Consider the following 25,885-nt stretch of genomic DNA (forward strand, 5'->3'; position numbering starts at 1 on the left):
GGTGAGGATTGGGATATTTTGTATTGGTCTATGTGGTCCAAATTCTGTATCATTGCAATCTGACAAAATTTAATATTGTTATGATCAGGATTTAGTACAACATGTGAATATTTCATGTAATGAAAAACCCTAATAGAAAAAGTGAATATTGCCAAGGGGTCTTTAAATCTGATTGCTTACCTTACATGCTCAAATTTACAGTTGAATTAAAGCATCTTTATAGAATAGTGAATTTTGATCTCACCTTAGCAAAGATTTTCTAGAGTAGTGCTCTCCAATCATATCAATCACCTGATTGTTGATTATTGTTATGATTATTCCTCATTGAGTACTTTACCACTCACCAGCTTGCACACCACCCCAGCCCCTAGTTTCTGGTTAAATCTGGGAAGAAGTGGAAAGAGGCGAATATATGGCTAGCAGCCATGATATTACAGGGAGAAGATGACCCACGCTCAATAGCTAAAAGTCAGTGGAAGGGAAAGATGGCATCATCATGCCAACCAAAACTTGGCAATGCACACAACCAGTCTTATTTCCATTGTATTGTGTGTGTATCCTAGACATTTTGCAAAGCACCCTATACATTTCTCTTCAGTCCTGTGAATTCTCTTTTAATTTTTCAATGCTAATCATTCCAATTAAAATGAGTACAATATTGTCTTTTTCATTATTTGTTTGTTTAAAACACAAGAGTGAAACATTACTGTGCTTCCAACCAGATATAGTCTGTCAGCCAAGTTTGGTGGAAAGCAGTGATCTGAAAGGAGCTTGGCTCTGGCTTTTGGCTGGAGTCTATAATCATGGTTTAAGCCCAGTAAAAGTACGAATGCTGGTAGTATTACTGAAGGGACATTATATTTTACTGGCAAGCAGAAATGAGCCTCAGTGGGACAGGTGCTGAAAAGTGTAGAACACATCTTGTTGTGACAGCACAGGCATATATGGATGTCACTTAGGTTCTGAGGTATTTATAAAGAATGTGTACATCTATACTGCTTCCACAGCATTATTTGAGAGAGCTTCTGAGGAACACATGCTCCGTCTCTTAATGTACCATAGCTAGGAATGAGGCATTTAAGCCACATAAGGGCACCCCCTACCACTGCTCTGAATAGCAATAAATACATGAGAGTTTTGATTAAACATGAACATGAATACTAATCCAACTGTAAATGAGCCACTACAAACTTGATCATTAGCATGAAATGATTAATGAAGCTACAATTTACACCCAGGCTGGGACTTTACAGATGTTTGTAGCTGAGCTATATTTCAGTATTATTCATATATATCATCTCTTTGTTCTAATGGATCTGTTCTTAACCACCTGTATGGTTTCCAAAGTGTGAGGTGAGAGAGTTGTGCTGCTGTAAATTTAACTTGTACTATCACTCTTGCTTTACTTTCCTCTACACACATTCTTTTTCTTTTTGATTAATCAAATATAGTAGTATTACGACATCCTGGACAAGAGGCAACAGTGAGGATTGGCAATACAGCAAGTACAGGTTCTAGTCAAAATTCTGAAAAAAGTGTATCTCACTCTGTATCACACCTTTAATAGTGTTTATGTCTTAAAAGATCAGAAGCTGATATGTGATAGGACATCATACGTTGCTAGATTGCCCTACTCCTAATTAAGGTACATGCACAATAAATAACTGGTGGACCTTTGCCTAATTTTTCTTTCCAAGTATTGCTGTTTCAAGGGTCTCTGAGCCAGGCTTCTTCTTATTCTATATCATAGTTTTGCTAATGCTAGTGTCAATTCCAGGGCACTTAATGATGGATTCTTACACCTGATGGTTCAACAAAAGGAACTGAGCTGGGCTGAGTTGTACATGGACTTTTCAGGTCCAGGACTTTTGTCTTGCTGAGACTATCACAAGCTGACACGTGAGAACTAAAGTCAGTCCAAATGTTTAACAATAATTATTCTGGGAAATTACCGTTTTTTGTTTGTTTTGATTGGATTTTTTTTCTCTATCAGTTTTGGCAAAAATCAGAGGAAAGACAGGGGGAGAAAGAAAACTAATGTTTTGAATTCATGCTCTTTAGCATTATTTGACTGATGTTTGAACCTCAGCAAAAAAATAAGTGGGCAGAGTTTCAACTGGTATAAAGTATCATAGTTCTCGCACTTCTATCTGAGTCAATGGAATCCCAATAAGCTGTATCAAATGAGGATCTACCCCAAGGTCTAGGCTAAGATATGGTAAAGAAAAAACAAATTGGCTATTGAAGTTGTTAGCCAGATTTTGATTTCATAAGGAACAAAGGCTAAAATCCTGTTCAGTAATATTACAGACATGTTTAAGTGTTAAGAAGCTCAAACGATTCAAAGGAAAGGCTATTGTGAAGCTTTTCTGGATGTAATGGTACACACAGCCACTGGGAACAGAATACAGAGAAAAGCAAGTGCCGTATGCATTTGAATAGTCTCTGAACACCAATGCTGGTATTTTGGAGAACTTCAGATCATATAAGAATGAAACAATGGCATAATTCTGAAATGTGTCCTGTAGATGTGTTCAGGATCAAATTGATCCATACCTTTTCTACCTACTTTGCACTTGTCTACATTTAAGAAATTATCCGTGGTTGAAAGCAACTTCAGCAGCATTCAGTGCAGATGAAATTGTGTAGAACATAATTTAATTGTAGCCAAAGGCTATGCTTAAGTTTACATTACAGCTAACTGAAAACCAAAGAAAAATATATTTTTTCCCCTTCATGCCCCTTCAGAAAAATACGAAATTTGGAAAAATTCAACTAACCACATTCAGGACTATTTAAAAAAGCATGATTAAGATTTCTGGATTAAGTCCTTATTCCAGAACACAATCTTTAGGGTTGACACCACTCCTTAGCATGTGTTTGCATATGTGCGGGTGTGTCTACACAAGATGTTGCACAGTAGCATAGTTTACTGGACAGTAAGCATGTTCTTTTACATGTGTTCATGCTTACTGTGCAGTAAACCTCACTAATCATGAGTAAAGTTGCTACCTGCAAATACAAGTAGCAAATTTACTTGTGATTACTAACTGCACAGTAGTGTTCATGTAGATGCCTGACTGGGAGCAAATATACTCCTGGTCAGCCAGACACCAGGAGATGGGACATTACTTCTTGCTCCCCAGAGCTTCCTGCTGCCAAGGAAGACTCTGCCACCAGAGCCCAAGCAGGCACTTGTCTCCCTGCCCTGGCAGCAGGGAGCTCCAAGGCCCCCACTCTAGGAGTGTGATCGGGGAGCAGGGGCAGGGAGATCTTTATCTCCTAGTGCCATCTCCATGGTCACGGAGCTTAGAATGGGATATTCTTATCTCCCAATGCCAGTTCCATGTTTCCAGGGCTGACGCTGGGAGATTCTTAACACCCAATGCTGGCCCCACAATTGTGGAGCTGGTTCTGGAAACTCCCTGCTGGCGGGGACTGAGGAGTATGATCATGGAGGTGGATGGCAAACGGACTCCCCAGCATATTCCCTACTCAGGTCTGCACTCATGGAGCTGAGTGGGGAACAGGCTGTCTAGCCTCTGCCCTGTGATTGCAGAGTGGAGGCTGGGAACTGTTCTGGTCAGTGCAGGTCTCAGCCACGTGCTCAGTCAGGTGATCAAGGCAGAGGGCTTGGAAAGAGCTTCAGGGCTGGGGTAGATCGCAGCCCCTACCCCGATCTACAGGTAGGGCAGCTAGCAGCAAGCTAGCTGCTAGCTGCCCCGCTAGCAGATTGGCGCATAGGGCTGGGAACTTCCCCTCCGCTGCAGCTCTTTCCAAGTCCCCTGCCCCTGATTGAGGAGCCAGGGCCAGGAGCTCCCTGTCAGGGCAGGAAGACATTGTCCACACTCTGGCAGCCGGCAGCCCCTTGGGGCAGGAAGCAATGTCTCAGCCCTGGCCAGGAGACAGCTGCCTCCTGGCCCGGCTAGCACCCAGGGGGAGTCTAGAGCTATCCCTGGTGGCAGTAAGGGCTGATTGCAGGGCCTCAGGAAGTGGGAGCAGTTTGCTGCCATTGGCAATGTGTAGACTAAATGAGGGGAGTGTGTGCATGCCACTTTAAAGTGGGCTAAATGCTTTTGCACCATTTTAATGGTGTTGGTGTTTACACACTTCGGCGGCATATTGTGCATTAATTCCAGCCACTGTAGGAAATTTCGCTGTAGGTATTTCCCCCCCTCTAGAGCCTGCCTGCCTAAGCTGTGCAGGGGCCAGGTGCTTCCCTCCATGGCTGCGGTACCCCCCGGGACCACTCAAGCTGGGTGCCTGTGGGTGGGGGCCACCTGGGGAGGGGTGCCACCACCACAGAGGGAAACACCAGCTTGCCCCACCCCCCGCAGGCTAGGGACCACTCCGCCCACTGGCAGCTCGACCCTCCCTCCTCTGCTGCTGGAGAGACAGGTAAGTGTGGGGTGTGTGCATGCCATGGGGGTTTACTTCACCCTAAATTGAAGCAATGTTTTTAAAAACTCACTGCTTCAATTTAGGTCTTCTGTTCCGTCTACACACACCTGTTAGCAGCAAATCTGCTTCCACTTCCCTGCATGTACGGATGCCTGCTGAGGAGCTTTTACTCTCAAGTATTTTACTGATTAAACTGCTCCTGGATCTAATGCAGGTGTAGACACACCCCATAAATCCTATAATTTAGATATTAATAAGCAACAAAACCCTTTGAAAAATAAATGAAAGTAATGAAACCCCCAATCCACCAGTGTCTTTTTCTCCTCAGCAGTTTGCATTTTACACATACAGAAAAATCTGTCTTTAGGAAAACTTTAGGAATGAGCAAGAGATATTTCTTTTACAATCTTCTAAACAATGCAAGCTTAGATATGCTAATTTGTGCAATTAGAAAAGTTAGAAACCAAGCTGTTGAAATGGAACAAAGAAAATGTTCCCTCTCTAACTGGTTCTTAAATAGAACGGTAATCTGATTTTTCTAGCAATTACACTAATAGGAGAGTAAGGAAAGGAAAAAAATATAGTAGTAAAGAACATGTTTGTATCTTTAGATGTGGCAAATTCACAGACTGTACTCTTTTGGACAGGGACATTCTTTTCACTACAGGTAATCCAGTGCCTACTGGTGTTTTTTCAGAAGCTTTCTACCAACTTTAGTTGGCAGTGGGTCAGGCCTTGTATGCTCATACAGTACCTTACATAGTAGGATTCTGATCCATAACTGGAGTTCCTATGCACTACCAAGGTAGAAACAATAGTCATACAAAGGAGAGTAAAAATGTATTTAACAGAATTACAAGTAAAAGCAGATTTTAAAGCACCATCTGAACCATAATGAACAAGTTCACCACTAATGGTCGAATCTTAACCACAATAAAGTCAATGGGATTTTTGTCATTTATGTCACGGATCCAGAATGTTACTCTGCGAGTTCAGTTAAATCCTACTATAAAGCACATTATAAGCCAATGGCAAGATTCCTTTATGTTCAATGGTTTTTAATTAGCTCTTTACCATATAACCATTCTCCAAAGTTATTTCACTTAATAGATAGTGCCTTAAAAAATAAATAAGAGCACTAAAGTTCAGGTTCTCAACCCATACCCATTAGACTCCTATTGGCTTCAGTGGATATAAGATCAGGACTTTAAATGAAATTTGTCAACAGAATGGGTAATTTGAAGTAATTTGTTCTTGGGTAGGTGGCTGAGGAGCCAAGGGGCATTCACAGCTCATTCATACCAGATGACCTCTGCCTGAATAAGGAAGCTTGAAAAGTCAAGCTCAGCAGCATCCATCTTTTACTTATAATGGCAAAAATTATAACATAACATATTAACAAGAGGCTTATTTCCAGGCAGCAGTGACTTCCAGAACTCATTCTAAGAAGAACTACTGAGTAGATTTATTAAGCTTTTGCATACATGATCCTTTTTGCAACAGGGCAACTTGCACAATTTACCTTGGGGAACATCCTGCTTTAGAAGTCAGAGTTTAACCTTATAGAAATTGTGCACTTTGTACCCATTCCCAGAAGGTTGAATCACCTGATATCTTAACACTTCAAATAACATAGGCTTTAAAGTGACCCAAGATAGATGAGGCCACCCCATTCCTAAAATCATCGAGTTTAAAAATTAGTTATTTAAGAGCACTGTGTAAAATTACATTATTAAACCTTACATAGGAGAAACTTTACACTGTATTAAACACTGTGATTCCTTTTATTCATACAACATTAACTTTTTAAATACTGTTTAGGGTTAGCCTCACAAAATAACTCAGTCTAATTAGCACATGGAGCAAACTCGTAGGAAAGGGAGTGTAGATTTCATAGATTTCATAGATTTCATAGACATTAGGGGTGGAAGGGACCTCGGAAGATCATCGAGTCCAGCCCCCCGCCCAAAGGGCAGGAAGTCAGCTGGGGTCATAGGATCCCAGCAAGATAAGCATCCAGTTTCATCTTGAAGGAGTTCAATGAAGGCGCTTGAACAACCTCCGGTGGCAGGCTGTTCCAGACCTTGGGGGCTCGGACAGTAAAGAAATTCTTTCTTATGTCCAGCCTGAAACGATCTTGTAGTAGTTTGTGACCATTCGACCTCGTCATCCCTTGGGGCGCTCTGGTGAACAAACGTTCCCCCAGATACTGGTGGTCACCCCTGATAAACTTGTAGGTGGCCATCAGATCACCCCTGAGCCTGCGCTTTTCCAGGCTAAAGAGCCCCAGGGCTCTCAGCCTGTCATCGTAGGGTCTGCTTCCCTGACCTCTGATCATGCGCGTGGCTCTTCTCTGGACTCTCTCAAGCTTCTCCACATCCTTTTTGAATTGTGGAGCCCAAAACTGGACGCAGTACTCCAGCTGCGGCCTCACTAAGGCCGAGTACAGGGGGAGAATGACGTCCTGGGATTTGCTTGAGAAGCATCTATGGATGCAAGCCAGTGTTTTGGTTGCTTTACTAGCCGCAGCATCGCATTGCAGGCTCATGTTCATCTTGTGGTCAATGATGACCCCCAAGTCTCTTTCTTCCATAGTGCTAGCCAAAATATCACTGCAGAGCCTATAAGGATGCTGGAGGTTTTTTTTCCCAAGGTGGAGAACCTTGCATTTATCGGCGTTGAACACCATCAGATTCTCGTCCGCCCACTTGCTGAGCCTGTCCAGGTCAGCCTGGATCACCCGCCTGTCTTCTGGTGTGGATGCTTTGCCCCAAAGTTTGGTGTCATCTGTGAACTTGGCCAGTCCGCTTCTGACTCCAGTGTCCACATCATTAATGAAGATGTTGAACAGTATGGGTCCAAGGATGGAACCCTGGGGGACCCCACTGGTCACAGGACACCATGATGAGTGACTTCCATCAATTACTACCCTCTGGGTCCGACCCCAGAGCCAATTTTCCAGCCAGTGGATCGTGGAGGACCCAAGGTGACAATTGGCCAGTTTCTCCAAGAGACGATCATGGGACACCAGATCAAAGGCTTTTTTGAAGTCAAGATATATGACATCAATCTCATCTCCCTTGTCCAGGTGATAGGTCACCTGGTTGTAGAAGGAAATGAGATTGGTCAAGCAAGACCTACCCGTAACAAACCTGTGCTGGCTATCCCTTAAGATGTTGGCATTGGCCAGTCCATTAAGGATGGCCTCCTTAATAAACTTTTCTAAGATCTTCCCTGGGATAGAAGTCAGGCTGATGGGCCTATAGTTAGCCGGATCCACTTTCCTCCCTTTCTTGAAGATAGGCACCACATTGGCCTTCTTCCAGTCTTCGGGCACTACACCAGAGTGCCAAGAGTTTTCAAAAATCCGCGCTAGAGGCTGGGCTATGATGCTTGCCAGCTCCTTGAGGACCCTGGGGCGAAGATTGTCAGGGCCGGCTGACATGAAGGTATCCAGCTTCTCAAGATGTTCCTTCACGAAGTCAGCATTAATGGAGGGCAGGGGATCACCCTCACCCAGACTTCCCGGCCCTGTAGCTGGCTTGGGCGTCCCATGGGGCTGATGAAAGACTGACGCAAAGTACCTATTTAATAGGTTGGCTTTTTCCTGGGTGTCAGTTGTCAGTTGCCCCATCTGGTTCAGCAGGGGTCCAACGTTGCCCCTGCTTTTCCTCCGGCTCCCCACATATCTGAAAAAGGACTTTTTATTGTCCTTGATGCTCAAAGCTAGCTGGAGTTCAGTTGCAGCCTTGGCTTTCCTGGTATGCTCCCTACAGGACCGGACCAGTGCAGAATAATCCTCCTTGGAGGTGATTCCCATCCTCCATCCTTTGTAGGCCTTTCAGGAGGTCTGCTAGGTCCCTGGAGAGCCAGGGGGGCTGCTGTGCCCTCTTGCTGCCTTTCCTCCGAGATGGAATAGACTTAGTTTGTGCATTGAGGATCGCTCCCTTGAGGAGCAACCACTCTTCTTGAACTCCCCTCTCCCTGTGGTCACAGTCCCTTAGGGCCTCACTGACAAGCCTCCTGAGCTTGTCAAAGTCGGCTTTCCTGAAGTCAAGGACTTCCGTGTTGCTGACTGACTTGCCAGTTTTTCGGCGGATGGTGAAGGTGATCAGCTTGTGGTCGCTGTCATCCAGCTTCCCATCGATCACTAGGTCACCGACTAGGTCATCCCCAGTAGCCAGTACCAGGTCGAGCAGCGCTTTACCTCTCGTTGGCCCATAGACTTCTTGAGCCAGGTAGAGGTCATCCACGCACGAGAGGAAGCTCTGCGACTGCTCAGATTTTGCTGAGCGATCCTCCCACGAGATGTCTGGGTAATTGAAGTCACCCATGACAACCATGGTCCTGGAGCAAGCTGCCTCAGCCAGTTCCTGGGAAAACTCCTGGTCAAGCTCAGGACTTTGGGTGGGAGGTCTGTAATAGACTCTCACCATTGTGTCCCCTGTGTCGTGTTCCCCATGGATTTTAACCCAGAGGGTCTCCAGCCATCCACCCTGGTCGCCAATATCGGCTTGCAGGGGGACGCGTAGCTTTCCTTAACATAGAGAGCTACACCCCCACCCCTTTTCTCTACACGATCCCTCCTGTACAGGGTATAGCCATCTATACCCGTGGTCCAGTCACGGGTGGAGTCCCACCAGGTCTCCGTTATCCCTATGACATCGTAATTGTTTGCACTGAGCAGGAGGATGAGCTCCTCCTGCTTATTCCCCAAGCTCCTAGCATTAGTGTACAGGCAGGCAAGTGCCCCCTGGGGGGCTCCTTCCTTGCCCACAGATTTTACCAGGGCTGGGGCTGGGGTGGGCTCCCTTGAGTGCCGTGATCCGCTGGCTTTGCAAGGATTGCTCAGCGGGCCAGCAGTGGCGGTAGTCCCCCCGTCCCCCAACGGGCTTAGTTTAAAGCCCGGTGGAGCAGGTCAGCCAGTCTGGCTGAGAAGAGCCTCCTCCCTAGGGGAGAGAGGTGGAGACCATCTCTTCCCAGAAGCTCGCTGCCTCTCTCACCAAAGAGTGGGCTGTGGTCATGAAAGCCAAAGCCTTCCTGACGACACCAGCGCTGCAATCTTTGGTTGACCACACAGATCCTCCTGTCCCTTCTCAGCCCATAGCCTGAGACTGGGAATATCGACGAGAACACCACCTGTGCCCCCAGACCCTTAAGCCCTGCTCCCAAATCCCTGTAGCGCCTCATGACCTGGCTGGGAGTGCTCCGAGCCGTGTCATTGGTGCATATTGGTGGATATCCTAATGATCTGCAGAAAGCCACAAAACTGAAGGTGAAATTTTAGTGAGGGCCAGTTTAAGGCCCACGCACCACACAGTCCTTCAAAACAGAGTGTCTATGGGGATATAGTCCTTTTGGTGGTACTTATTATAGTTTCATAGTTTCATAGATGTTAGGGTCAGAAGGGACCTATTAGATCATCGAGTCCAACCCCCTGTCTTGGGTAGGAATGAGTGCTGGGTTCAGATGACCCCAGCCAGGTATCTATCCAATCTCCTTTTAAATACCTCCAAGGAAGGGGACAGCACCACCTCCCTTGGAAGCATATTCCATATTTTGGCAGCCCTTACTGTAAAGACTTTTTTTCCTGATGTCCAATCTGAATGTGCTCTCTCCCAGTTTGTGGCCATTATTTCTAGTTACCCCGATGGGCACCCTGGAAAACATTGTATCCCCTATTTCTTGCTGCCCCCCCGATGAGTTTGTAGGTGGCCATGAGATCACCGCTCAGCCTCCTCTTGCAGACACTGAAGAAGTTCAGATCTCCCAAATGGTCCACATAGGGTTTTTTCTGTAGGCCTTTAACCAGACAAGTGGCCCTCCTCTGAACCATCTCCAGGCCATTCACATCCCTCCTGAAGTGCGGTACCCAAAACTGGATGCAGTACTCCAGTTGCAGCCTGACCAGTGCCTCATAGAGGCGAAGTATCACCTCACTAGACCTGTTTGTGATACACGTACTTATGCAAGAAAGAGAGCGGCTAGCTTTACTTATTACTTCATCACACTGGTGACTCATGTTCATTTTGAAGCCAGCTACTATTCTGAGATCCCTTTCCACAGTTGTGCTACTTAGAGTGGTACCTCCCAGGCTGTAGGAGTGTTGATGATTCTTTCTCCCCAGGTGCAACACATGACATTTATCCTTGTTAAATTGCATCCTATTCTGTTCAGCCCATTTCCCCAGCCTGTCCAAATCAGCCTGGATTTGCTCCCTCCCATCTAGTTTGTGTACCCCTCCCCAAAGTTTGGTGTCATCAGCAAACTTGGACAGGGTGCTTTCTACTCTCTCGTCCAGGTCACTAATGAAGACATTGAATAGTACCAGTCCCAGGACAGAGCCCTGGGGGACTCTGCTGCCTACATTTCTCCAGGTAGAAACTGACCCGTCCACCACCACTGTCTGGGTGCGTCCCATAAGCCAATTTTCTACCCAACAGACTGTGTAATAATCTACATTGCAACTGTTTAGTTTATAAGAATTGGGTGTGACACAGTGTCAAAGGCCTTTTTAAAATCTAAGTAAATAACATCTACCTCTATTCCTTCATCCAAGCATTTTGTGACCTGGTTGTGAAATTAAACCAGGTTAGTCAGGCAGGATCTGCCTGCTATGAACCCATGCTGATTGCTACTTAGCATTAGTTCACCCACCGGTTCCCCAAAAATGTGATCCTTAACAATTTTCTCAAAGCTCTTGCCAAGGATAGAGGTGAGACTAATCAACCTATAGTTACCCAGTTCCTCCTTCCTCCCCTTCTTGAAAATAGGGACCACATTGGCCCTTTTCCAATCCTCCGGGACCTGTCCTGAGCACCATGAGTGCTCAAACAGTTTTGCCAGGGGCTCCACTATGAATCCAGCTAATTCCCTAACTACTCTAGGATGAAGATCATCAGGGCCTGTTGACTTAAATACATTTAACCCCTCCAGGTGCCCCCTTACTAGGAAAGCACGAACAGTTGGTGGGTTGGTACCTATACTGGGCTTACCTAAAATCCCAATAGGATACATATTTGTATTCATGTCCAGGAACATGGGTGCAAAGAAATCATTTAGAAGCTCCGCTTTGGCCATCCTATCTGTTACCAGTTGCCCTAGTTCATCCTGAAGAGCCCCTAAGTTACCCTGTACCTTATTTTTGCTTCCTGTGTACTTAAAGAATGACTTTTTGTTATCCTTAACTTTTGCTGCCAGCCTAAGCTTCATTTCCGCTTTGGCTCTCCTCCTGTTTCCCTGTAAGCTCGAGCCAAGCAGGTATGCTCCTCCTTGGTGGCAGCTCCCTGCTTCCACAGCCTGAAGTCCTCTTTTTTTCCCCTCCAGGCTCTCCTGGATTTCCTTGCTTAACCAAGAGAGTTTCTTTGCTTTTTTGCCCCCTTTTATGTGTACTGGGATGGTCCTCTTCTGTGCCTGCAGGATTAGTCCCTTGAGAAATGCCCATACTTCCTAGATTTCCATCTCTCCAAGGCTTTTACAAGTCAGTCCCTCCCTAATTAATCTCCTGAGCTTGTTGTTGTTGGCCTTCCTGGGATCTAGCACTTCCACCCTACTAGTTATCTTCCCCACCTTTCTCCAGATAGTGAACCCTATCAATAGGTGGTCACTATCCCCTAAGTTACCTTGCACCTGCAGATCCTTCACCAGGTCATCCCCTGTGACCAGTACCAAATCTAGTAAGGCATTTCCCCTAGTGGGAACATGTACCTCCCGTGATAGGTGAAGGTCCTGTAAGGAGGTTAGAAACTTTCATGACTGGGCAGACCTGGCTGCCTGTTTCTCCCAGCAGATGTCTGGGAAGTTTAAGTCACCCATGATGACCAGGTCCTTTGAGCACACTGCCTCTGAAAGCTGTCTTGAGAAGTTTAGGTTGAACTCATCCCCCTGGTATGGCAGTCTGTAGTAGACCACCACTACCAAGGCCCTTTCACCACCCTGCCTTGTAACCTGACCCATAGTACCTCAATTTGGCTTTCTTCTTGGCCCAGTTTAACTATGGAAGATGTATATTGCTCCTTAACACAGAAAGCAACGTGCCCCCCCCCAACCACTTTCCTCATTCTGTCCTGTCTGTACAGCCTGTAGCCCTCAATTTCCACTGCCCAGTTGTGGGTAGGATCCCACCATGTTTCTGTTAGCCCAACTAGGTCAAATTATTTATTTGCAAGCAGGAGTGCAAGTTCCTCTTGCTTGTTCCCCATGCTATGTTATACAAGTGACTTGTAGCCTAATGTTCTTAGAATTTCAGCTTTAAATTTTTGCATTATTCCAACATCTCTGAGACAGCATAACTTGCAGTGCCCTGGCAGCAGGAAGTTGATTGTGAATTAATCATAGTTTCTTTTCTATCTGCCTCACCTCTTTAGCAGAGGTGGGTGTATCCTGCCTTAGGTGTGTACTGGGCAGAATGTATCTACTTGAAACAGGCAGACAAGGATCCTTGGGTGAATTTGATATCTTTTATTAGACCAACCCAAATGGTTGGAGAATAGTTATTAAGCAAGCTTTCGGGTTCAAAAACCCTTCGTCAGGCTAAGGAAGCTTCAGCAGTCAGTGTGTGCTCTTCCTGGATGGAATGAAAAGTAAACAAGCCAGGGGCTGGGCTGGGCTGGGCTGGGCTGGGGAGTCAGTTGCCAGGCAGATTGTAATGTATCAAAAATCCAATGTCTATGTTTAGTCCATGATCTCTAGTATCCAGCAGGTTGATGAAATGGAGCTCATAGGCTCGTCTCTGGGAAGTGTTGTGTAAGTTTCCCTTGAGGATCAGGACTGAGAGATTGGAGGGAGAGTGGCCCTCCTCTGAGAAATGTGCCCCCACCGGTAATTGGGTGTTTCTGTCTTTGATGGATTTCCGGTGTGCATTCATTCTGGTGCACAGTTGTTGTCTGGTCTCTCCTACATATCTTCCATCAGGGCATTTGGTACATTGGATGAGGTATACTACATTCTTGGAGGCGCAGCTGTAAGATCCTGGGATGCTGATGGCTCTGTTGTGGGGTGTAGTAATAGTGGAGGTGGTGGAGATGTGGGGGCAGGTTTTGCATTTCTTGTCATGGCACGGTCTGGATCCTTTTGGTGTGTTCTGGCCTTGAGGAAGTTTGCTTCTGGTGATGAGGTTGGCGAGGTTTGGTGCTTGTCTGAAGGCTAGGATGGGTGGCTCTGGGAAGATCTTTTTAAGAATAGGGCCTTTTTCTAATATGGGTTGCAATTTTTTGAGGATTTTCTGTACAGGTTCAAGGGATGGGTGATAGGTCATAACCAGCGGTGTGCGATTTGTGGGTGTTTTTCTTCTGTACTGCAGCAGTTCTTCGCGTGGTATCCAGGTGGCTCTTTCAAACGTGCGATCTACCTCTCTGGAGGAGTGTCCTTGCTGGGTGAAAGCCTTTTTAAGATTGGTGAGGTGGCAATCCCGGGTGTTCTCTTCAGTACAGATGCAGTGGTATCTGAGGGCTTGGCTGTATATCACAGCTTTTTTGGTGTGTTTAGGGTGATTGCTGGTTCTGTGCAGATATGTATGTTGGTCTGTGGGTTTCTTGTATACTGTGGTCTGTATTTTACCCTTCTGGATACTGATCCTTGTGTCTAAAAAGAGGATGTTGGTGTTGGAGTATTCTAAAGAAAGTCGGATGGACGGATGGTGATAGTTGAATTTCTGGTGGAACTCAATCAGAGATTCCAGGTTCTCACTCCAAATGATGAAGATGTCATCGATATATCGTAAGTACAGCAAGGGTTTGATGGTGCAGTTCTTGAGGAAGTCTTCTTCCAGGTGGCTCATAAAAAGGTTGGCATACTGTGGGGCCATTTTAGTGCCCATAGCTGTTCCCATCATCTGGAGGAAGTGTTGATTATTTAAAGTGAAATTGTTGTGTGTGACGATAAAGTGTATAAGCTCAGTGATATCTTTGGGTCTGTGTTCTGGGTTGTAATCTTGTTCCTGTAGATATGTAAGGCAGGCATGGATGCCATCCTGGTGTGGGATGTTGGTGTATAGGCTGGTAACGTCCATGGTGGCTAGGAGTGTGTTGCTAGGAAGGTGGTCTATGTTTTTAAGTTTCCGTAGCAAGTCTGTGGTGTCTTGGACAAAACTTGCTCTGTGGGTGACAAGCAGTTTTAGGATTGCCACCTCACCAATCTTAAAAAGGCTTTCACCCAGCAAGGACACTCCTCCAGAGAGGTAGATCGCACGTTTGAAAGAACCACCTGGATACCACGCGAAGAACTGCTGCAGTACAGAAGAAAAACACCCACAAATCGCACACCGCTGGTTATGACCTATCACCCATCCCTTGAACCTGTACAGAAAATCCTCAAAAAATTGCAACCCATATTAGAAAAAGACCCTATTCTTAAAAAGATCTTCCCAGAGCCACCCATCCTAGCCTTCAGACAAGCACCAAACCTCACCAACCTCATCACCAGAAGCAAACTTCCTCAAGCCCAGAACACACCAAAAGGATCCAGACCGTGCCATGACAAGAAATGCAAAACCTGCCAACACATCTCCACCACCCCCACTATTACTACACCCCACAACAGAGCCATCAGCATCCCCCGATCTTCCAGCTGCACCTCCAAGAATTTAGTATGCCTCATCCAATGTACCAAATGCCCCGATGGAAGATATGTAGGAGAGACCAGACAACAACTGCGCACCAGAATGAACGCACACCGGAAATCCATCAAAGACAGAAACACCCAATTACCGGTGGGGGCACATTTCTCAGAGGAGGGCCACTCTCTCTCCAATCTCTCAGTCTTGATCCTCAAGGGAAACTTACACAACACTTCCCAGAGACGAGCCTATGAGCTCCATTTCATCAACCTGCTGGATACTAGAGATCATGGACTAAACATAGACATTGGATTTTTGATACATTACAATCTGCCTGGCAACTGACTCCCCAGCCCAGCCCAGCCCAGCCCAGCCCCTGGCTTGTTTACTTTTCATTCCATCCAGGAAGAGCACACACTGACTGCTGAAGCTTCCTTAGCCTGACGAAGGGTTTTTGAACCCGAAAGCTTGCTTAATAACTATTCTCCAACCATTTTGGTTGGTCTAATAAAAGATATCAAATTCACCCAAAGAACCTTGTCTGCCTATATCCTTAGATCAACAGGGCTACAACCTAAACCCCTACTTGAAACAGTGTTTCAACTATGCTACATAGTGCATTGGTTCTAGCTCAGCTGTGAAATGGAAGTGAGTAGTCTGTAGAGATATGCCAATAATGTGTACTTTTATAATTTCCACACTGATTCTGTTTGAATTACCTTTATGGCTTTGTTTTGCTAGTTTCAGATTGCTGCATCTCTTTATCATATTTTTTTTCCCCCCTAAGGTTTGGTTTACACCAATGTAAAACTGGTGACTCAATTGACCTACTAAAGTCTGTAGCACCACAACTGTTAGGAGCAGTAGGAATGTCTAGTATAATTACTCTTTCTACATGTCTATGAAAGTTTGTAAGTAAAATTTCTAATTTATATTATTTTTAATTAAAATAAATATTGATGCTGTATTAAAATTTTAATTAGAACTGTTAGTGAATTTGAGGGGAGGGAGGAACACCTAAGTACTAGCCTAAATACAAGCTAATGCACGTGAACCATGCTTATGCTACATTTGTGTTTGCTTGCTTAGAAACACAAACTGTAGCCTGGGAGAACCATTTATGACAGCAAAACTTATGGAATAACATCATTCCAAACTCATAATCACAACTAGATGTGAACAACTAAAGCTCATCCACTGAAGAAAGAGAAACATAACATGTGTCCAATCAAGCTCATTCAGATTAGAATATTTAATAGTCTCAACTAACAGCCCTCAAATGAGTAGTATATAAAAGTTTTCTTTGAAATTATTTGGTGAATAGTTTTGAATAACTGATACATTCACAGATAATTGCAGCAAGAAAAAGAGGTGAAATGGACCAAATAAAATATTCATTGAAAATTATTTACTCACCTCTAATTAAAACAATAAAAACTGATTCATAAACATTTCATCTTAACAAAGACTATGCCTGATGCGTTACTAATTCAATTGGATTCATTTGGAAATGTTTTCATCTATAAAACTTAAGATGGTACAGTTCTGAATACCTAAAAAGCAGGTGTCCTTTTCAGAAACAAGGCAGTTTCTGAACTTTCAGGAAAATGAATAAAGCCAAAGAGCCCAATTGTACAAAGGGATCTATTTAATAACCTTTTTTTAAAGATAACAGTGTGTTAGGATCATGTGAAAAATATGGAGTGTTGTAGTTTGTTACGGGAGCGTGACTGGAGCATAGAATAGTACAGTAAAAGTCCCAGATCATTGCTTTGGAGGTACCTTATAACTACATATTAGTTGGCTGAAAATTATCATCAAACACTATATCATTGAGACTGATATGTTGCTGAACTATGGAATTGTTCTCTACAAGCTTCAGTGTTCTCGAAACAGATGAAAGGCTTAACTTTTAATTGTCTTTGCTGGTTTTGGCACTGTCATAACATATTTTTCAGGGCTTCTGTTATTGCTGAATAACCATGAGTTAAGTCACTCTCTGCCATGAAAACCCATGTTTTCATGCCCTTTTCTGCTGTAGGATTCAAGAAAATGCTTGTTCAGCCACCAGTCTCTTCTGCCAACAGGTAAGACTATTGCATGTCACAACAAAGCTTTATTTAGTAGAATAGCCTGACAGACTGAATGTTTACTTGATTTTTTATACTATTGGTGATTAATTGAGTTAAACACTGTAGGATCTAAAAGTAAGCTGGAAACTATGCTAGGCAGCCATTTAATAAACTTTGAAAAGTTTGAGTTGGAATATTTAGCCTATGCTCCACTATAAGATTGATGCAACAGAAAAGTAATGAAGGGTCATCCATATGCTAAACTATGCTCTCCTTTTCTTTACTTCCCATGGGATAGCAAGAAATCAAAAGTGTATATTTTCATAATAACTAAATGTATTGAATTGATTACATTGCTAATTGCATTCAAATAGCAATGAAATAACACAAAGAGCATAAGCTATGCATTTCTAGAAGCCATAGACTATGTGCTTGTTCAGTTAACAAAAGCACTGCTGTACATACTCTCTTGAGAAATCTGCATCCTCATGCTTATGAAACTTAATACTTACTGCAGCTCCATATGCACATCTTTTTCACATTATGTGGGTTATATGTTTTTGTAAGAAAACTTTTTTTAACTGTCCCAATTGTTTTAATTTACTTTGCATCTATTCTTTGTTGCTTAGTCACATATTACTTTTGCATTTAAATGGTATTCATACTGCTGTCCCAAATAAAAAAGATGTAACAAGATTCATGGCTCAGGGATAGGAGCCCAGCTGTAGGGTTAGAAGGTAATAGCCTGTCTGCTTAGGAGCACTGGGCCAGCTGATGGGGATGATCACCTGGACCTCAAGGAAGTTAAAAACTCCCAGGGTGATGACACTAGGGAGAAGGGAAGCTAAAAAGAAAAGCGATAGTATAACATTAAGGTGAAGCCCTTGCCCTGGATAGGGAAGGGAGGGGGGGAGGGGGGGATTTTAGTGATAGTTTGATTTTCTGTTCAGTTTGACATAAGCAGGGGGGAAGACTGGCTTTTGTGCTGAACTGGAGGAGAAACAACCCACTACACATGTATTTTAGTGTAAAGATGTTTCTTTGATTCTTCTTTGAAGCGATGTCCGTGCCATCTTCCTGCCGTGCACAGGGAGAAACAAGTCCCACCCACAGTCATGGGCAGGATAGGAGCAAATGGGTGGGACTTGTTTCTGAGGCAGCCCCAAGCTCAACAGGGAGGCAGTGTAGGCACAGAATTTTAACATTCAGTCTTAAAAGCTAGTGAAGGATGGAACCTGTAATCTATCATTTTATTTTAATTTAAGCAGCCTTTGAATGCATATTCCCAAATGAGAATCTTTCCCCTGGGCCTGTCTCCAGGTTGGATCACAAAATGGAAGAGGTTACTTTGAGGTTTGTGAAATCTCATGAAAACAGCATCCATCTCTGCTAACCTGGTACGAGTCTGTGGTTTTTTTTTATAATGGGGCAGGTGCATGAACATAGGCAGCTGCTGTGGAGCAGCTGATACATAGTGGAGCCATGCCCTTTCTTTACCTCATGCTAACTTGTTCATGTATCTGCATCCTAAATTGGAGTCTAGACTTAATTCACATCCAAAGGCAACTATATATTGCTAAAAAAAAATATGTCCCAATTGTTAGACCCCGACTCCATGCAGTGCCCAATGACTAGGGAGACGACAGTCTAATTGCCCATGGATCCTGTTACTCATTAGCCAGAGCAAGCAGGGAGCAAACACCAGCACACATTGCCCACAACAGCTTTATTCAGAATGGAGACAGCTTTGGACTAACTCCCAATAGACAACAAACTGGGGAGCTGCCCTGAACAACAGTTCTTTCCAATATTTATATACCTTGGTTCATACATATTAACATTTACCCTGCCTATATCCCTCTTCTGGTTCCACCCATTTCTCCTCCTATCACAAGCTCCACCTCTGTTTACTATTTGCTTCCTTAGCATGGTATTGCCTATGCATTTCATTCATTTACATGCCTCTCTGCTAAGAGCACATGTGTAAGACTTTGACCCCCATCTTCTTTCAGTCACTTGTGGTTTCTCGCCGGTTCTTGATGGTTTTCTTGCTGACTTCAGCACCATCTCCAAGGCCATATTTCTGCTTTTGTCTCCTGGCACTAGTTGGTGGACTATTCTATTTTTACTCAACACATCATGCACTTTGCACCCTGGCCTCTTGTTAAGAATCGGCTTACTTAAGCATTAGTCAAGTTAGTTGCTTATAATATATCAGCCAGCCTTGTGACTAGCGGCTTTTACTGAGACACAGGAAAAAGCCTTCATTCAGCTGGACACTCAGTACTCCCCAAAATTCATACTGTTACCCTAACACCAATATATTCCCCATTGTATTTCTTTTATTATCATTATTTGAGTTGCTAAGACTTTTTTCATCCCTGGCTATTTTTTAAATATTGACTAACCAAGGAGCCTAGAGGGAAACTGGCATCCAACTTCTGTTGAATTATGGGTGAATAACTTCCTTGCTGCTTTGAACATTCTAATTTCCAGACTAAAACTTAGGATCCCCTTACCCATCTGCCAATCCTCTGCTTGTGAATAATTAAGGGAGGGTGAAAGACAGAAAAGTCTGTACAGAGGTGAAAATGATTATTCTTTTCCCCTTTTCCATTATCTGATTTAAAGGAAAAAATATGTTTTCATTGTTTACATATGAGAGGAGCACAGAAAGGAGAATTAAATAGGAAAGAAAATGTGTGCAAGAGGACAAAAGAAAAGCAGAAATGGGACTTGATTCAGAGCCCATTAACATGATGGGTAAAATAAGAACACTGTATGGCAGAAGGGAGGGGAAGAAGAGCATCATAAGAAGCAGGAAAAATGTGAAAGCCTTTAAAATGGTGCTTTATAGTTTCATAGTTCATAGCTGGTAGGGTTGGAAGGGACCTAAGCAGATCATCAAGTTCGACCCCCTGCCGTGAGCAGGAAAGAATGCTGGGGTCAAACGACCCTGGCTAGGTGATTATCTAGCCTCCTTTTGAAGACCCCCAGGGTAGGATTGAGCACCACTTCCCTTGGAAGTGGGTTCCAGCTCCTAGCTGTCCTGACTGTGAAGTAGTGCCTCTTGATATCTAGCCTGAATCTACTCTTGGTCAACTTATGGTCGTTATTCCTTGTTACTCCCGGTGGTGCTTGGGGGAACAGGGACTCTCCCATTGCCTGCTGGTCCCCCTTGGCCAGTTTATAGATGGCCACCAGATCCCCCCTCAGCCTTCTCTTGTGGAGGCTGAACAGGTTCAGGTCCTGTAGCCTCCCCTCGTAGGGCCTGCCCTGCTGCCCCCTGATCATGCGAGTGGCCCTCCTCTGGACCCTCTCGATGCTGTCCACATCCCTCCTGAAATGCAGAGCCCAGAACTGGACACAGTACTTCAACTGCAGCCTGACCCATGTCACATAGAGAGGGAGTATCACCTCCTTGGACCTGCTCATGATGCATTTATATATGCATGACAAAGTGCGGTTAGTCTTCCTGACCATGTCCCCACATTGGATGCCCATGTTCATCTTGGAATCAATAGTGACTCCAAAATCCTTTTCTGCCTCTGTGCCGACGAGAAGGAAGTTCCCCAGCCTATAGGTATACTGCTGGTTCTTCCTCCCTTTAGCTTATAGTTTTTTCACATGCTGCAAACAGATACTCCAAAAAGAGGTGCTACTTTGCACTATATCATTCATAACCAGATTTATGGAAAATGGTGCCCTGGGTGAACTTGTATTTTGGTGCCCCCACCCCTTGACCCCAGCTTCCCCTCTAGCATTTCCCTCTGCCCCCCCAAGTCAGCAGAACTGCTGAAGGCATAGTCAGGCAGGGGCACAGGGTGGAATATGATAGAGACAGAATGGCATGGTGCACCAAGCAAGCAAGTGGGCAGACACTGCTCCTGCTATCCACATTGGCTGGCCCAACTCCTCCTGAGCAGTGGCTGGGGGCAGAGGGCAGGCTGGCCTTGGCACTGCTTTTCCTGCCTGGGGCAGGGATCTGTGGGATGGGGCAGGGAGGGGGGAGAGTGCTACTATGGTTGTGGGCTGCTCCCACATGTATGTTCGTGTGTGTGTAGCACCCCCTGATCACAGCACCCTGGGCAGTCGCCCACATTGCCCACCTCTAAGGATGGCTCTGCTGTCATTCACAATATGAAAGCATGTACAGAATGGATATGATTTGGAAAGACTTGAAATAACACACCATGTTCCAGAAGGGCATATTAGTGGCCACTTAAGACATAAAATAAGCATTGCTTGCTGCAAGAGAGGTGTTTAATGGTGTTGAAATAGTTCAATTAATTAAACATGCTTCATGGTGGGAAGGGTAGCGTTCTTCCTAATGTTCCTTTTAATATAACAAATTATTGGCTTTTGCACATTTAGAAACTAAAATCTCTTTTCCAGCTGGAGATGAGTAAGTGCTGTAGTAAATGACAAATCCCAACAGGACTTCCTACCTCTTCAAGGCGATAGGCCAGATCCTCATTTCATGCTGATGTGAATCTGGAGTATATTCACTGAGGTCACTGGAGTTACTCTGTATTTATCCCTGGGGAGCTATGGTCAGAATCCATCCCTGTGTATGTAAAAGCTAAAGGCTAGTAAAAGCAGCATTATTGCTATAATCCATAGCTCTGCAAACAGTGAAACTCTGTGGGTATGCATTGCCATTTTGAGAAGGGTGTTCCTTTACACTATTGCCAGAGGACAGATCTGAAATTTATCTATTCGTTAATTTTCTTCAAATGATTTAATCGCTACATAATATAACCATTTAATTCTCAGCCTCAGTGTACAGGATCGGTTTCAGCTTTATTCTCTCTTTCTTCTGATCAAATCACTTCCACTTAAAGGACCTAAACACCGAACTGAAGGAAAGATAGGGTACAAGGGAATGAATTCTCTTCATATTTGTCACCTCAAATTCAATGTGGTTTTCTTTCTACCTTCATTTCCACAATTCATAAGGGCCATGCCATTTTGAGGATTTGTGACTAAGGGTAATATTTTCCTGCTCCCTGTGTGCTTCCTACAGAAACTGGTATGGCCCCTTTGTTTTTCCCAATGACCAGAGAGACCTAATGAATTCAACAACATGTGGGCCAACCTAAAGTTAGAGATCTAAATCCTTTTAATAGCAATTCTGTTAGACTTTACTGCTCCTTCACTGCCTTTTTATGGCTTCAACTGTTACACCACATTTAACCATACCTCCAGACTTCAGGAAAGTCCTGTTCTGAACTTTAAGGTTTAGAACTATCCAAAGGTGGTAGGGAATCTGGACAATGAAGGGGGAACTTCACATTCCCAGACTACTTCACTGTCTGTATACCCTCAAGACAAGTTCTTCAGGACTGATTCATATAACCACAACCTTGCTACAGTGGGTACAGCAGTAAGGAGTCAGACTTCTGACAGCTTCTTCGCTTTCTGTTTTTGTATTGTCCCAAGCTGTGCTTGCTAATAAAGTAGCACGGAAAGTGATATCTCTGCTACAGACAGAGTTGGCACTAATTATGTTGTGTAGCTCTGCAAACAGCACAGAAGCACCCCTTGTTAAGCCTGACAATCTCCATGATTCCTTCAGTGAAACAACTTCATTTTGATGAGCTGAAGAATTCTGCTGGAAAACTGATGATGACCATTCCCAAGGGAAGACTGGAAATTATGGTGACTCATTAAAAAGAAAAGGCAAATGGAAAGCGAGTATTCCTTATAATAAAAAAAACATTAAAGCTCAAAAATGGCTGGGGGTATTTGCAGACATTCTTTTGATACACTATTGGTTCCAACTCTGCCTTCAGATGCTACATTCAGTAGTGGAGGCCCACCCTAGCCCCCCTGCAAATCTCTTCCAGTATTGCAATATCATTTTTTAAAATACATGTCTTGTTTTCTAGTAAAACTTAAAACCCTCTCCTGGATATTAGTGAACATTATGAAATACCATTTTCTTCTCCCCTCAGATAAGGATTTGTGTTACAAGAATTGTTTAGCAACTCCTACAAATATGTTTTTTAGGCCCTATATACATGTTAGACTGAAGGCGTGATTAAATAATAGTTAAACACACCTTAAGTGGTCACCTGGCCACATTTTCAATTACTGGCAGGAACAGAAAAGGAAAAAAAAACAAAACCTGACAAAGTTATTCCTCAAAATGTGTCATAGTTTTGTAGCTGCTTCCTATCCCACTATTAATTGAATGTATGACCAATGGAACCTGTGGCTGGGAGCCCCAAAAGCTCCCAAATGGGGAAGACCCTTTTGATGTGCCCTTTTTGGACATGGCTTGTTATTTCAAATCTTTCCAAACCATACCCATTCTGCACATGCCTTCATATTGTGAATGACAGCAGAGCCATCCTTAGGGATGGATGCTGTGGATGACTGCCCAGGATGCCATGACCAGCTGCTGTGATCTCCCAGCAGCAGGGCTGCATGGACATCCCCAATCTTGGGAGCCCCGTCAGCTGAGGGGGCTCTCAGCTGCAGGAGCTTGCTTGTTGCTAGTGCAGGGGGAGTCCAATCCCAGGCTCCCCTGCACTGAGAATAAGACATTATGGGATCTTATTCACAATCCCACAATTATACCTCCTGCCCTGTACATGTGCCATGGCAGTAGGTTCAATTGTGTGTATTGAGCATTAGATCCAATTGCACCTTTACCTGCATGTATAGAGGGGCCCTCAGGGGCTATTCATATGGGGTGACAACTCAGTTTTTTTAGTATAATAATAATGATACATATACAGCAAATTTGACTAGAACCAGAGCTCTCCCTCAAAGCAGAACTGGTGATGAGGTGACAGGACCTCTGCACCAAAAAATCTTATTTCTACTCCCATTCTCCAGCTTCTCTTTCAAAATACGCCTCCTTAAAACTCAGCAAATGGAGGCAGAGTCCCTTTTAACAGTATGTTCCTAGGCAATATGAATGCAAAATATGTAAGCAATATGAATGCAAGATAAGTATTTCTTTAGCACTGGGGGGGAAGGGGAAAATGTAGACATCAGTGCAGAACTACCCCTACTGTGCCCATGTAAAAAAAATAAAATTATATATATATATATATATATATATATATATTTAATTCTACTATTCAAAAACTGTATTCAATACAAAGCAAGCAAATACTAAATAACATTATTACTTGACCCTTATGGGTTGCTTTTTCTAAATAGTTCTCAAAACACTCAGCAAAGGAAAGTAAGTGTTAGAGATGGGGAAACCAAGATACATGGAGGTTACACAACTTGACTATGGTCAAGATCAAGATTCATACAGAATCATTTTTTTAATGAAAAAAATCTAAACCATACTTGTTCCTGTATTGTTCTTTATTCTATCATTGTTGAAATTTTGGTGATCGCAAATTATCGCAACCTCCCCTCCCCACATCCGAACCGGATCCTAGGAAATACACATTTCATGGCACCTTCAATATGAATGCCAACATGCCAGTTTTAACATTTCAAATTTCTAATTTTCAAATGTAACATCGTCAAATATATATCAACAGGTTTAAATGTTGATAAACTGGTCTCACTGAATCAAAATCAATTAAATTATGATGTGTTACAATGTGTGTAGAGGAATTGCTCACTTTAACCTAACCTGATTTGAATCAACCTTTGGAAAGATGTTTTGCATAATTAATGTAATTAATATTGCAATTGACTTTAAATTCTCTGTTATGCTTTGGCTTAGTTATATTATTATAATAGATAATGTTCATTCCAACTTATGAGGGTATTTTGAACAAAGAATTGTCTACTTTTATCTCTGCTTTCCTGTAATATTAATATGTAATATTAGTTGCTTCATTAGTCTGTATTTTTCTCAGAAGATTTATACTAGGAAATTGTATTTTGTTTTCTAGACTGGCACATTAAATGTTACTTCTTGCATTGTTCATAACATCTCCCAAAGTAATGGATTTTTTTTGAAAAGTTGAAGTTAGAAATACAAATATCAAATTAGTGGAAAAGTAGGAAAAACTGCTAAAAATATTTATAAAAAGAAAAAGATACTGAAAAAAATGTATTTCCTTTTAAATGATAGCTGTAGCAACACTGATATTCTTCACAAAGAATTCCAAACCACAGGTGTCACTCAGAAGAATTCAATTGCCATTGTTTAGGGGAAATTACACCTAGCCATAGAAAGTAATAATTTTAGAAATAATTTTAGTGGAAAAAAATGTCCCTTATTTCTTCAAAAATTGTCAAGGGCTGAATTTGTTTCAACCATCCCTAACTGAGAAGTATTTTTCTTGTCTTGAGTCTTCATACCTGCACTTCCATGCCTTTGAATTCAGTCTAGTATTTAGGGTATGTCCTGTTTTCTTGGAAGTTAGGTAGGATGCATGATATGCAGTAAACTTCAGGACACACAGAGCTGCTACACATTACATATATTACACAATTAACTGGATAATTGCACAATAAATTTAGACTGGCCACATCTGCAAAGTAATTATCACACAATAAAAATGACTGGTAGGTTATAAAAAGAGAAAACCAGCTAAAAGTTAGTGCTTGAAAATATGTAAGAACTCTATAGCTGATTTCTATCCAGCTTTAATTTGAACGTGTTGCTGGGCCCTAATGCACAGCATAAACTCTTGAACAGAAGAGAGAACTGCCATAGAACATCAAAGTAAATATTTTAATCACTCCAGCACCAGAGACAGCTCTGCTACTATCAGACCCCCAACTGGAAAGTAAAGTAGATTAATCTAATCAGAACATGTCCAGTCTATTTTTGAAAGGTGAACAGTTCGTGAGAGGTGTGGAACTGTGTGCTGTGTGGAACTGTGTAAATATGGAGGGGATGGTCTGGTTTTGTTTCTATGGCAGAATT

This window comes from Alligator mississippiensis, chromosome 3 (assembly GCF_030867095.1).
Source record: "Alligator mississippiensis isolate rAllMis1 chromosome 3, rAllMis1, whole genome shotgun sequence".
In the NCBI taxonomy this organism is placed as follows: Eukaryota; Metazoa; Chordata; order Crocodylia; family Alligatoridae; genus Alligator; species Alligator mississippiensis.